The sequence below is a fragment of the Podarcis pityusensis genome, assembly GCF_964106645.2.
Source record: "Podarcis pityusensis genome assembly, chromosome: 11".
In the NCBI taxonomy this organism is placed as follows: Eukaryota; Metazoa; Chordata; class Lepidosauria; order Squamata; family Lacertidae; genus Podarcis; species Podarcis pityusensis.
The window spans coordinates 6,250,456-6,264,993 of record NC_138036.1 but is presented as its reverse complement, the minus strand read 5'-3'; the positions used below and the strand labels follow the sequence as shown (position 1 = coordinate 6,264,993).

Genomic DNA, 14,538 nt, shown 5'->3' with positions numbered 1-14,538 from the left:
AATGCCACAAACCTGGAAGTGAATGTTCTGGTTTCCGAACATTCTTTGGAACCCGAATGTCTGGCACGACTTCCGCAGCTTCCGATTGGCTGCGCCTTGGTTCCCAAGTTTTGGAAGTTGAACCGACTTCTGGAACAGATTCCGTTTGATTTTTGAGGTACAACTGTATTTGAATGCCAAGTGCCTTATCACAATTATATCTTAACCCTTATTCCATGCCACGCACAGAAAAGTGAACCTTCCAAGCTTCCACCTCGGAGCTTCCCCCTCTTCCCCCAGCCTTCCACCCAGAGGGATCCCAGAAAGAAAGAGAACATTCTTAGCTTTCTTAAGAGTGCAAATTAATATACAGGGAGGGAAACAGGATGCTCACAAATTTCCAATTAAGCCTGCCATGTGTAGTACAACCTGCCAGCCATGCTTTGCGGCTTGCAAAGGGCTTGGCATCTTCCACTCACCCACTGTCTTGTAGTCCTGGGCAGTGTCCAATAAGAGGAAAGTCATCAAGCCAGTGACTGACAGGGTCGTATTTGGCTTGGTGGGTAACATGTTGAGCAGGTCCTACAACCTGACTGTCTAAATCTGGATCTTCTGAGGATTAGCCTTTCCAATGCGAGAAGGACACATATGCTTAATGCACCCACACCTGAAACCCATAGGACTTAGAAGCATTTTATTCATTTATTTAGAAAACTTCTAGGCCCTGTAACATTAGAGAATATCATAGCAATGTACAGTATAAGGCCCTGGAGGAGGAAAAGGAGCAGAAAGAGGGTGAGGAAAGAGCTGTGAGTAGACGGAAGGTCCTTTCCCCATCCTTTGGACCCCTGAGAAACTCAAAAAACCATTTGTACCTGGAACTGGGTGTGTGTAAAGAGTAGCTGGATGGGATACAGCTGTGGGCAACCTGACGAAGCACCCATCCACCTTGAGCTCAGCTCCAGCATCTCTCAGGTGGGTGCCATTGCCATTCTACGAGAACAAGGGAGAAGTTCATGGTGAGCTCCAGAATCTCTTTTTCTAGAAAAATAGCACTGCTAACAATCTTTTAAAACCATTCACACTTACCATCACTATTTCTTGTGGGTCAGTATCCTATAGCTCAGGGGTGTCTAATAGGTTGATTGAGATCTATTTGCCGATAGTGGGGTGTCCGTGGTCGGTCATGGGATCATGACATCCCCCCCCCAAAAAAAAAACCCTCAACAACTCTTGCTCCCTTTGGCAAATCCAATGGGTAGATCACTGCCAGTTTTTTTTTTATAGTGGGAGTAGATCACAGTCTCTTGAAAGTTGGACCTGCCTGCTATAGCTTAACTACTCATTGCTTTTAGTACTTCCATGGGACTTGCTTTTCAGCACACCTGTTTACGATTATACTGCAAGGATGCAGTTCTAAGCACACTTTCCTAGGAGTAAGCCCCAGTGAACACCATCAGAGTTATTTCCAAATTAACAGGCTTGTGCTGGAAATTGTCTAGCCACTGAATTGTGACCCCATAGAATATGACAAGAATGATTTTTGAGCTTATTTTTATGCAACCTATTTTTTTACCCCTTGGCGGGAGGGTCCAGGCTATTTCCATTTTAGCTAGGACTGACATGGTTCATTGTTGCGACAGTTTCTACAATAAATGCATTTTGTTCTTTTATGTGAAACAATTAGTGTTGAAAGTCATAATTAGGGCTCCCCACCTTCCAGTTGATAGGCATTTCAGAGCTGACCGATTCCATCATGCTTTTTTGACAAAACCATTTTCTGAAAGCAGGCAAAAGAAGGGGGGGGGTACAAATGATTAAAAACTTCAATTCACAAAGTGACTTTTATTTTGATAATAAATAACATACGAGTCACATTGCAAAATGAGACCCTTAATCATTTGCTGCCACGTTATCTGTCAAAATATAGACAGGGAGAGAGAAAAAACGATCACTCGTAAATAAAAGGTAACTTTCCATTTTTGCCTTGTGAGAGACGGGATGGTGGGGGGGGGCACTATTTTGTTGACACTTTAAAATAGAAATATTTTGTGAGAGTCAGGGAGAATGCTCTACTCAAATAACCTCATATCCTCTGTTCAGCAGGATAAGACACTTATTAATTTGTGCATAATTATTATCTCTCACTCTCAATATAAGCTGGGGAGAAATAGCTTCCTGAGTACAGTTATTAAGAATGGTGGTTTCATTGTGGAGGGCTGGGCTTTCAAATGTACAGATTGTAGACAAGATAGGATGCTTATAATGTCAGAATTTGTACTAGTTGAGAATGTGCACGCTTTGAGCCTCTAAGAGTAAAATCCACATGCTGTCGTAGAAGCAGAATAAGTTTAGACAATTACAGGTGAAGTCTCCAGAAGGATGGAAAGCTAAGGACTAGCTGTATAAAAATTCCTTCCAGTAGCACCTTAGAAACCAAGTAAGTTTGTTATTGGTATGAGCTTTCATGTGCATGCACACTACTTCAGATACACTGAAACAGAAGTCACCAGATCTTTATATATAGTGGGAGGGTGGGGTATTACTCTGAAGGGTGGTGGGAATGGGTGATTGGCTGATAGATGTGGTAACACTACTGTTAATGACTGCAATTAGTCTAACAGGAAAAAGCGAGGGATGAGATGGCCAAAAATAGCTTTATCATGTATAATGAGATAAGAATCCAATGTCTTTATTCAGACCAGGTCCCTCCATGGTTTTAAGTTTGGTAATAAGTTGTAATTCAGCAACTTCTCTTTCCAGTCTATTTCTGAAATTCTTTTGTAATATGACAGCTACTTTGAGATCTTGTATAGAATTTCCTGGGAGATTGAAATGTTCTCCTACTGGTTTCTCTGTCTTGTGATTCCTGATGTCAGATTAATCTCAATTTATCCTTTGGCGTAGGGTTTGGCCTGTTTGTCCAATATAGAGAGCTGAAGGGCACTGTTGGCATTTGATAGCATACACAATGTTAGAAGATGAGCAATTAAATAGTCCTGAGATGGTATGTTTGATGTTGTTGTGGCCAGTAACGGTGTTGTCCGGGTGTATGTGGCAGCAAAGTTGGCATTTGGGTTTATTTCTGTGATGTCATAGTCTAATATGGGTTACTTTTGCTAATGAGTCTGCTCTCTGGGGGTGGAGCCATAGCTTCGTGGCAGAGCATAGCATGCTAGTTCTCAGTAGCAAGGCAGGCAGAAAGTCCTGTCCTCTCCTGGTTTCCTTTCTTGTGTAGGAATGGGAAAGTTGTTGTTGTTGTTGTTGTTGTTGAGTCATTTAGTCGTGTCCGACTCTTCATGACTCCATGGACCAGAGCACGCCAGGCAGCCCTGCCTTCCACTGCCTCCCACAGTTTGGTCAAACTCATGTTGGTAGCTTCGAGAACACTGTCCAACCATCTTGTCCTCTGTCATTCTCTTCACAAATGCCAGTCAGAAGTGTCTGTAGCAGGACAGATGGACCAACAGTCTGACTCAATCTAAAGCAGTTTCATAGATTCATATGTTTAGACCTTGACTTAAAAGTTCCTATTTGGGACTTGCAGCAAATCTCAGAAGCCACACCTCTATGACTGACATTAGCTCAACTACTCTGATGCCGAAGCCATAGCTGCTAAAGGAGAGTCCCAAGGTCCATGACATATTCTGGTAAATTAAACTATTGAATATACCCGGTGTCGGGAAAGTTTTGGAAAAGCTTCAAAAATCACCAAAGTCTTTAAAAACCTCAGAAAAGGCTACCACACCGCGTTCTATGAGTTGCTCCTCGAAGTCAAGTCGCAACTGTATTAACGGTGTTAAGAAAAAGGAAACAAACTTGCAAGACGTTTCCGTCTTGCAAAGCAAGCCCATAGGGAAAATCATCTTGCGAAGCAGCTCAAAAAACAAAAAACCCTTTCGTCTAGCGAGTTTTTTGTCTTGCGAGGCATTCGTCTTGCGAGGTACCACTGTACATATGCAAAATAATTAAGAACCACAAAAGAAAATGATGTACACAAATTCAAAATATAGTATCATAATGCAGAATCAAAATCAAAGTGTATACCTTGGTTTATGAACTTAATCTGTTCTGGAAGTCCGTTCTTAAACCAAAGCATTATTAAACCAAGGTGTGCTTTCCCATAGCAGCGGGGGACTCAACTTACAAATGGAACACACTCAACAGGAAGCGGAGCATGTTCTGCTTCCAAGGCAAAGTTCACAAACCAAAACACCTACTTACGGGTTTGCAGCATTCTTAATCCAAGTTGTTCATAAACTGAGCTGTTAAACCAAGGTACCACTGTATCTAGCAAATCCCCCACCAACACAGAGATATAACCATTCACATGCACCTCCAAACTACACAAAACTAATCTAAGCACAAAACCAAGCACTCAACAATCACATTCTCCTTACACAAACCACACCACTCCATTCCCTCAATTCTCACATCATTTCTCACATCAATTCTCACATCATTTCTCACATCAATTCTCACATCACATATCAACACCCAATACGCAAATAATCAATAATAGCATAACAATCAACAACAGCATAACAGGCCTACAGAATAAATACCAAGCCAACAGCAGTTCACACACAAACACAAGACACTCATTTCCACCCTTTTCCCCATCTCTCCCCTAGGAAGGTTAACCCCTGCCTACAGAGCGTCACCCGCTGGATAGTCAGGCCCAGCCACCGACACATCTGACAGCCATCACCCTTTGGGGTCATGCACGCACATTGCCACCCCAGATACTTCATATCCTTCTGAATTCTCCCCATGCTATCACATTTGATGTCCTTCAGTAAACATTGCTGATGGCCACCTGGGCTTCATCACGCCTTTGAGCAGTTGGGGAACAGGTGTTTTCTTTGCCCTGAAAATCAATGAAACAAGAGGAGAACGAATTCCTTTGCTTCTGCATCTGCCCTTTCCTACAGCCCTATAACAACCCAGGAATGAATTCCTTCACGGAAAAGGAATGTCCACCAACCTCAGCCCTTTGTGGCGGTACTGCAGGAGGGATGAGACTAATTACATTTGGATGTGAAATCTATAAAGACTAATGAATCTTGCAGACCAACGATCAAGTCTGTTGTTCCTAGGTAAAAGCTTGTGGGCTTTGTTTTCATTGCAGGTGAGTTTAAGCACCACCCTTGTTTTTATTTGCCCAACAAGGAAAATGCAGCTGTTCCACGATTGTGCAGATTTCTTCTTGATGATTTCAATAAAGGCCTTTCCAATTTATATGCAAAGTAGGTTCAGCTCTCAGACCTCTAGCAAGCTGTCGGTGTGGCCTCTGATATCTGAAGACTTGGATGGCAGCCACATTTGGGAACATTTTCTTCAAAAATGACTGGCGAGAGGAGTGGAGAATGCAATGTTCATGTACATACCCAGCAACATTTTGCAAATGTTTTTCATGCATATGTGTATGGATTCATTAAAGAGTGGTGTGACTGCTGTGGAAGCCTCCAGATGTTGTCGAACTCCAGCTCCCATTAACTTCTGCCAGTGTGGTCAATAGGGAGGAAGCATAATAGCGAGAGTCTAACATCATGAGGAGGGCTACATGTTCCCCACTACTGACCTAGTGGCTCTTGTAGAAAATCCTTGTAGGCCAAGGATGGGGAGCTGAGACCCTCCAGATGCTGCTGGACTCCAGCAACCATCAGCCCCAGCCAGCATGGCCAATGGTCATGAATTCAGAGTGCTGGACTCCAACAACATCTGGACACCACCATCTTGGCTCCTCCTGCTATAAAGGTTTGTCCTTAAGATTGCCATAAGAAATATCAACAACCTGAGATATGCAGATGACACAACCTTGATGGCAGAAAGTGAGGAGGAATTAAAGAACCTTTTAATGAGGGTGAAAGAGGAGAGCGCAAAATATGGTTTGAAGCTCAACATCAAAAAAACGAAGATCATGGCCACTGGGCCCATCACCTCCTGGCAAATAGAAGGGGAAGAAATGGAGGCAGTGAGAGATTTTACTTTCTTGGGCTCCATGATCACTGCAGATGGTGACAGCAGCCACGAAATTAAAAGACGCCTGCTTCTTGGGAGAAAAGCAATGACAAACCTAGACAGCATCTTAAAAAGCAGAGACATCACCTTTGGGACAAAGGTCCGTATAGTTAAAGCTATGGCTTTCCCAGTAGTGATGTATGGAAGTGAGAGCTGGACCATCAAGAAGGCTGATCGCCGAAGAATTGATGCTTTTGAATTATGGTGCTGGAGGAGACTCATGAGAGTCCCATGGACTGCAAGAAAATCAAACCTATCCATTCTGAAGGAAATCAGCCCTGAGTGCTCACTGGAAGGACAGATCCTGAAGCTGAGACTCCAAGACTTTGGCCACCTCATGAGAAGAGAAGACTCCCTGGAAAAGACCCTGATGTTGGAAGAGATTGAGGGCACAAGGAGAAGGGGATGACAGAGGACGAGATGTTTGGATAGTGTTCTCGAAGTTACCAGCATGAGTTTGACCAAACTGCGGGAAGCAGTGGAAGACAGGAGTGCCTGGCGTGCTCTGGTCCATGGGGTCACAAAGAGTCGGACACGACTAAATAACTAAACAACAACAACAAAGCAGTAAATACCTCAGTAGAAGTGAACATCTCCCTACTGAGAAGAAACACACCCCTTCCCTTTCTCCTGGAAATGGGCAAAAGGTTTTGAAAAAGAGGAATGAAGCTGGTAGTCTCACAGACAAGAAAGGATGTCATTTCCTGGCCTGGCCAACTCAAGACATGTTTTTTTGAGTTCCAGTGACTCAAAATGTGAGTGCTTCTGTGTCACGAAGGCATTGTTTCCCACCCCACACTGTATTTGTAGCATGCAGCACTGTTTCTGTAATACCGCAGTTTGTTTCTGTCCCCAAAACAAGAACATGTTATTTGTCTTGCCGTTGGCTGTTGTGAAATTATGTAACATATGCCACTTACATAATTAATACTGTAGGTTATATTGTCGTTATTTTATTCCACCCCGTTCGTTTCAATGCAAAGGAAATACAATGCAAATGGGGAGTTGTAATGTAATGCAATCAATTATGCATCATTTGCAGACTGACAGCAACAGCAAATACCAATGGTATTTGCTGGATTGATTTCTGTTCTGGACATGGGACAAATAAGCAAACACTGGCAATTTCCCACGATCCACTTCTGTTTTTGTCACAAGTCTCTGACATCCCTACTCACGTAGCTTCAAGTAGTTATGGATTAGAAGTTGTGGGTTACTATGGCCTCTTGGGGCAGGGACTGTGAGTGTGACTAGTTGCTTTACAGTCTCATTCTGCAGTGTGCCCAGCTGTGGTGCTTCGTACTTCAGTCTAGCAGGTTCAGATTATCTCAGGTAGTCAATATTGCACTTTTTTTGGGCACTGTATCATTCTTGACTCTTGCATCTGTTCTTAACCTGAACAAACCATTGGGCTGCATCCCAGCAACCTCTACTCAGAGTAGGCCCATAAAAATTAATGGGCCTACATTAGCCACATGTATTAATTTCAATCGGACTATTCTGAGTATGACTTGCAATGAATTTAACAATTATTCAGTGAAGTTTGAGCTGATAGTGTCTGCTCCAGCTATGGGATGGGGAGGGATAAAAAGTTTAGGCTATGTGGAATAAGTGAGCACATATCTTTTACTTCCAAGTCATTTCCCTTTCCCTCTGGTCCCAAACTTCTCCAGCACCAGAAGGTTAGGGTCGTTGAAAGTGCTGTCTGCTGGTTCTAATGATTAAAGTGTAGAAAGGGAGCTGGTCTCTGCAGATAGAACAAGTGACCAAAGTTACCTAAGGCTTCACTTAATGTAGCTCATTTGGTAGTCAGTCTGGAAATAGAAGCCAATCTCTAACTTTCATGGACATATATAAACTGACCCCATAGGGTTACAGTTGAGGTACGTTGGGAAAGATGGAGGGCACAAGGAGAAGGGGACGACAGAGGACGAGATGGTTGGACAGTGTTCTCGAAGCTACAAACATGAGTCTGACCAAACTGCGGGAGGCAGTGGAAGACAGGAGTGCCTGGCGAACTCTGGTCCATGGGGTTACGAAGAGTCGGACATGACTAAACGACTAAACAACAACAACAACAACAAGGAGAGTAGGTTAAAGCTCTCTCCTGCTCATCAGTTTTGAATCTGGCCTACAAATGATAAACAGGTTTGGTTCACCTATTGTTTCTTCCATTCTTCCTTCCCTCCCCACCCTCTATTTCACGAGTACTAAATTTAACATATATATATATATATATATATATATATATATATATATATATTCCCCAGTGTTAAAAAAAGAAACCAGATGCCGTCGCTATTAACTTTTGGAATCAACTGTCATCTTCCTATTAAATCCTTCCATCCAAGTAAAGCCAATTATTTGCTTGATCTAAAAAGGTGCCGAAAATGGAGACGCACAAGGTTTCTGAAAGTCCACTTTAATAAGACAGGTGGGTAACTAATAATGTGGAAAATTGCCTGCAGATTGAGGAGACTGGGAATGACTAATGGCCAAAACTAAGCGAGTAAATTAGTTGCCAAATGATACCATTTGCAGGAGTTGTGCGAAAGGGAGATTTGATGGCCCAGAAGCATGTGGCACTGATCGGAGAGCAGAGCATTTGAGTGGGGCCCAGATTCAAGAAAGCATGCCATCGACTTATGGCAAGGCGTGCTTTAAAAAAGAAAAAAGGGAAAAAAAAACACCCTTGACTTTTAAATTATTATTATTATTATTATTATTCTTTCCATGTAAGCGATGCTATTTGGGTAAGTGCTTGATAGCGTAGGCACAGGAGCCCACTTAGCTCTCTGCAAAGTTTGACGGCAAAGTTGCTGCCAAGGTCAAAGACTCTGAGTCAGAAATGCCCTTTAGGCGTGCTGCAAATCAAGCAGAGCTGGCGAGGAGAAGAAGAAGACAAAAAGGGAAAGGAACTGGGAAGAACTGGGAGGGGGTGGGTGGAATCACAAGTAATCGTTTTATATGTAATTTTTAATAATAATAATAATAATAATAATAATTTAAAGTATTTCCTATCCAATTTGCTATTAACAGCAAAATGAGATCCCTCATGAAAAACTGCATGGCTCTAGTCATAAGATTTAGAATCTGAGCTTGGAAAGGGACTTATTGAATTATGTGGGCTTATGTTTGCTTGGTAATGCTATGTTCTCTAGTTTTGATTCTCACTTGGAGAGCAGTGCAACAGTCAGTTCCCTTCTACATGGGGGGGAAAAAATCCCTTACCCTAGTCCAGAACTGTCCAAGATGTGTGTCGTGTCACATTAGTGTGTCAGCTGCAGTGTGTAGGTGTGTCACACAAATGCTCTTATAAGGAGTTAGTTTAACTTCTGGTTTGCTAGTAAAACTGAATTACCGTGTCGCCAAATGATGCATGTCTAAAAAGTTTGTCACTGATGTGAAAAGTTTGGAAAGCCTAGCCTTTTGGATTGTTGTGTGTGACTGTTCATTTCTGCTTAGTTCTGTTTGTTCTGTTTGAGGCTGCTTCAGTAGTCATCTTGTGTGCCGTATGCCATATTTTATCAATTTCATTACACTTTTGGTGATCCCAGCCAATCAGAGATCAAGGGCTGGAGATAATGATGTCATAATGCTCATCGGATTGTAGCTATGTGCTGATGTTGCTTAGGGCAAATGATGGCCATTCGAGTGAGGGCAATGCTTCCTGTACTTGTCACACGGGTGACCCTAGCCAATCAAGGATCACTTGAAGAACTGAACAGCTTCTTAGTTCTTTTGAACAGACCCAAAACAAGCAGACTGCCTTGTATAGTTCCCAGCTGAGTATACTTTCCTAGTTTTCAGGCAAATTAACCAAAGAGTTAGGAGACATCTTCCTATGTTTCTATGTTCTGGTGAGAATAAAGAAATGTGTCTTCACATCAATACAATACTAGAAGTTGAGGAGATTAGGTTGAAGACTCCATGAAACACATAATGTGTTAAAATCTAAATGCCATGATTACTATATAAAACTTCCATGGTCAGAGGCAGTATCTATGGATACTAGAAACTGGGGACAAGCCATGGTTTAGGAGGACACTATTTCCTTGTCATTCTTCTGTCCTTCTCAGAGGTTTCTAGGGCATCACTCTCATTTAAAGAAGGCTGAATTAGATTAGGGTTTGGTCTGGTTCAAGATGGTTCTTCTTAAAGTCTTACTCTTGGAATGTTTGGAGACCACATCTCCAGAGGAACCCAAGAGTCTAGGCTGTTGTAAATAGTATCAGTCCAGTTTTAGACAAATATACTCACCCTCTTTACTAACATTCTTTTTCTGCATTTCCTTTTAATCTTATGCACTTTTCTATTTCAGATTTATCCTGTATGTGCTACAGGCAAGCCGTCATTGCTGGTTTGCTCCCTCCAATATATTTCCTAGGTGCCGTGGGTTTTTGTTTTTGTTTTTTGTTTTAAAAAAGAGAAGTCTATAATTTGATACAAGACTTCACAACAGGTGGCTAATTGTTTTTGCTCTCGGCCCTCCAGGACCTTAATGTGTGAGTCAGGCTTTTGAAATCAAGAGTGAATGTTGAGCAAATAAGCAAAAGATTGAAAAAGAAAGACCCATCATAAGGAACACAAGGGTAAAGATGAAGTACAATTTCTCAGGTTTCAAGGCCCAGGGTGAATTAACCTGTGTGGAAGAACACAGATTAAGATGTGGAGGCAGCTGAGTTGCCAGCCAGTTAAGGATTTCCTGGGATGGAACAGAATTGTATCCTCTTGGCTAGTCACCAGAATTGGGGGGATGCAAAGGGTTTATTATTATTATTTTTAAATAGACCCATATCCAGATGGATGGCTCTTGCTATTAGTGTGGGTGACTGAGGCCGGTGTGTCTGCTTCCATGGGGCTTCCAAATTATCTAAAGAACAGCAAATCAATGAAACCTTGTAGAAACCGTACAGTTGCATCTGAAACTGGCTCCCACACATGCTGAAATTCCTGAGCAAATGATGAAAAACCTTTGCCTGATGCTGGAACGATATCAAGAGTGGTTCCAGGCCAGCTTATCTAGGAAAGGGAATCTTTAACTCAGTGGAAGAGTATCAGCAGTTGAGATTCAACTGCTGACATCTTGAGGGAGTGCTGAGAATGTTCCCACTATGACAAGCTGGAGAGAGACTGTCAGTCAATCTAAACAATATTGAGCTAGAGCACAGTTTCCCAAACTTGGGTCTCCAGCTGTTTTTTGGACTACAACTCCCATCATCCCTAGCTAGCAGGACCAATATTCAGGGTTGATGGAAATTGTGGTCCAAAAACAGTTGGAAACCTGAGTTCAGGAAACTCTGAGCTTGATTGACCAATGTTGAGCTGTGTGCGGACAATACTGATGTCAATGTTGGTCCGACTTGGGATAAGGCAGCTTCCAGGGTTCCTATATGGATTGCCAAAACCTTTCTCCTTGACTGCTGCTCATCTAATTTCAATGGGATTTTGGGGGATGCCTTGAGTGGAAAATGTAAAGTTTGTTCAGGATGATCAGGGAAAGGGCAACCAGTTAAGCAGACCGTAGGACATCTCTATTGGCAGACATGCAGATCGGTTGCTTGCTGCAACACTACTCATGTTGGATTTCCCTTACTACACCAGGATCAGCTATGGAGATTGTCCATCTTCCTTCCTTTTGACTGGAGCATTGATTTCTCCAGCCCTTCCACCTACATGAGAGAGTCCTGTGGTCAGCCATCAAGTTGTCTTCCATGCAAATTATTTCTGTGATTGTTGCCACATGGTCACCATGGCAGCATCACAGTGCGATATGCGAGCCTTATACAAAGTCAGGCCATTGGTCTATTTTGCTCAAAATTATCTACACTGGCAAGGTCTCTCCAGGACTTCAGATTCTGGACACTCCTAGTCCTACCTGGAGATACCTGGGACTGAACCTGGGAGCCTTCTGCATGCTGTTGTGCATCTTCCCCAATGAAGGCTGTAACTGTATAGTTGAATGATAGGTCATTTTCGCTTGTTGGCCAATATAGACTCCAATCATCCCACACACAAAATGATGGCAAACAAAATAATGCTTTGTACTTTTAAAGAACAATACACCCTTGTTAGCTGCTGCTGCTGCTGCTTCTTCTTCTTCTTCTTCTTCTTCTTCTTCTTCTTCTTCTTCTTCTTCTTCTTCTTGATGTTGTTGTTGTTAACAAATAGACACCTGCTGTTACTTGTTGCTGCCTGCTTCAACCTTTGGTTTTCAGTCAATATTAGAAAGAAACAAAACCCACAAACAACAACTAGAAGCATCAGCACACAATACATACTATTATTCCCTTCCGGAAAATAAGAACATTTTTGGTCTGTAATTAGCAAATGTTTTTCTTTTCTTTTCTTAAGGATATCACAGTAGTCCACCAGGTTTGGTTTTTGATATAGATATTGAGGTTCCCTTCATACAGATAATAATATTAAACTTCCCACAAGATTCAATGATATCTGATTTTTCCTTCCTTTCTTTTTTGCAAGTTGTGTTGATGACACAACCCCTTACCCAAACTTGGTGAAGAGGATGGAGGAAATCGCTGATGTGCATTTGAACCACTGAATGTGCCTTAGATTGTGCCTCTGAGCACAGCTGGCTGATCTCAATGGGATGTGCATTGCCATGCATATCTGAAAGCGCATTTTAATCTGCAAGCAGCATGCACCAGCTTGCTGACATAACATGCACAAGCTGTGAACACTGCTACACTGTGCATCAGTGTGACAAACTGCTGCTTTAAAGGAATGACATCACAAACACATTACATGCATTTGTGACAGCATAGGGAAGCAGAAAACAATGCGTGAATAGACAGGTTTCACAAAATGCACCCACACACCATGATGGCCCATAAGATCATTTATCCCTGTTGAAATCAGGCTCAAGAGAAGCATTCTGTTGTAGCCAAGAGGACAGGTTTGGGTTGCCAGCTCAGTTGAGTGACACCCATGCTAGTTCCTTCACTTTGTAAATGTGCCCACGGCCCCCAAAACGTTGGTGACCCATGACCTAACACATTATGTGAGCTCCCAAAATATGATCTGCCTATAAAAAGGGGTGAGAGGAAAGTAGCTGTCCAACGATCACTTATAAGGATGGGCAGTGAAGAGTGCATTATCTACAGCCACACAGTTCTTAATAATAATAAAAACTCAGCAATGTCTTTGTCTTCACGCAACAGCAACTAGGCCCCATTTTCCTCTGGGCCCCCTCTCCCCCCCCCCTTGCTTTCCGCAATCTTCCTTGACACCAGCGAGAATTATTAGTTGTGCTCGCCTATGCCACGCATCTTGGTTACCTCTAATTGAAATGGAGGTGATCTTGAGTGGCAAAATTGGTTAAGAAACTCTTCCAAGTGCCTCGTTTGTATAATTTATCAGGGGAATCAAATGCTTCTGAGTTTGGATCATTTAGTTCTCAGGAGTTTTTAATCTCCGATCATATCAGGAGGTGGGACAGGACTCGATCGTGGAAGAACTTGATGATAACGTGGAAATTTATTTACTGTGTCAAATGCTGATGTTGCCAGAGGAGCGGTTTGAGGTGAGAATTACCTTTCACAGAAAATTAACTGCAGGAACCTAGTTAATTTGAAGGAAATGCAGACCTTATACCTTTTTTTTCCTCAATAAATTCCTGGCAGAGAATGCGAACATATTTGTACTCTCTCAACCTTAAACGACTTCTTTCATCAAGCACAAGAGTTAAAGCAGGGGTGCTTAAATAAAGGCATTAAAGTCTTCTTGATGTGACTGAAGAGGGAGAATTAATCTGATTAATCCTATCTGTCTTTCTCCCCAAAATATTGGGTGACTACACATACATCAAATGGAATCTCCCTTAGGGATGACAGAATCATCCAACTTAGTTTCTTGTTTTCTGCACATATCCGCATCAGTTTGCATTTTTTTAAAAAATCTTCATGAAAATTCATCTTCAGCAAGGATTATTCCCAATATACATAGCTTTGTGTGCCATTTTGCATAAAATGCACAAAGTTATGTAGTAAGCACATATTTCTGATCCCAAAAGTCACAGGTTCAGCCCTGAGTACCTCAAGTGAATGGATCAGGCAATGGGAAACATTTCTGTCTGAGGTCACATTCACACCATACCTAGAAAGGACACTTAACACGCACATGACTTTGCCCCAAAGAATCTTGGGAGCTATAGTTTACCATGCACAAAACTACTGTTCTCAGCACCATCAACCATTTACAGTTCCCAGGGTTCTTTCAGAGAAGGCTTGTGCTTTAAATGTGTGACATGGATGTGACCTGCGAACTTGGAGAACCAAAGTAGATCAGTTTTTCCCCAACCTGCTGACCTCCAGAAGTTTTGAACTGTAAGTCCCTTCGTTGCTGAAATTGAGTATATTTCCTGCAGAGAAATCCTGCAGTGATTTCATGCTCTTTATTGCAGCTTGTAAAACAGTGATAGAATTTTCCCCAAACCTCAGGCTTTTATATACATTATTTACACAATGAGTCCCGTCTGATTGCCTGATTCTGCTTTTCTCCTGGAGCCTGATTGGT

General features: G+C 42.2%; 1 long non-coding RNA gene across 1 annotated transcript; it reads left to right on the top strand.

Moving 5' to 3' along the window:
• Positions 1–9,657: 9,657 nt before the first annotated feature.
• Positions 9,658–12,021, top strand: LOC308458966. The gene is made up of 4 exons (XR_013977789.1): positions 9,658–9,863; positions 10,325–10,390; positions 10,498–10,595; positions 11,608–12,021. It is a non-coding gene; the product is annotated as an uncharacterized lncRNA (long non-coding RNA).
• The last annotated feature ends 2,517 nt before the right edge of the window (positions 12,022–14,538 follow it).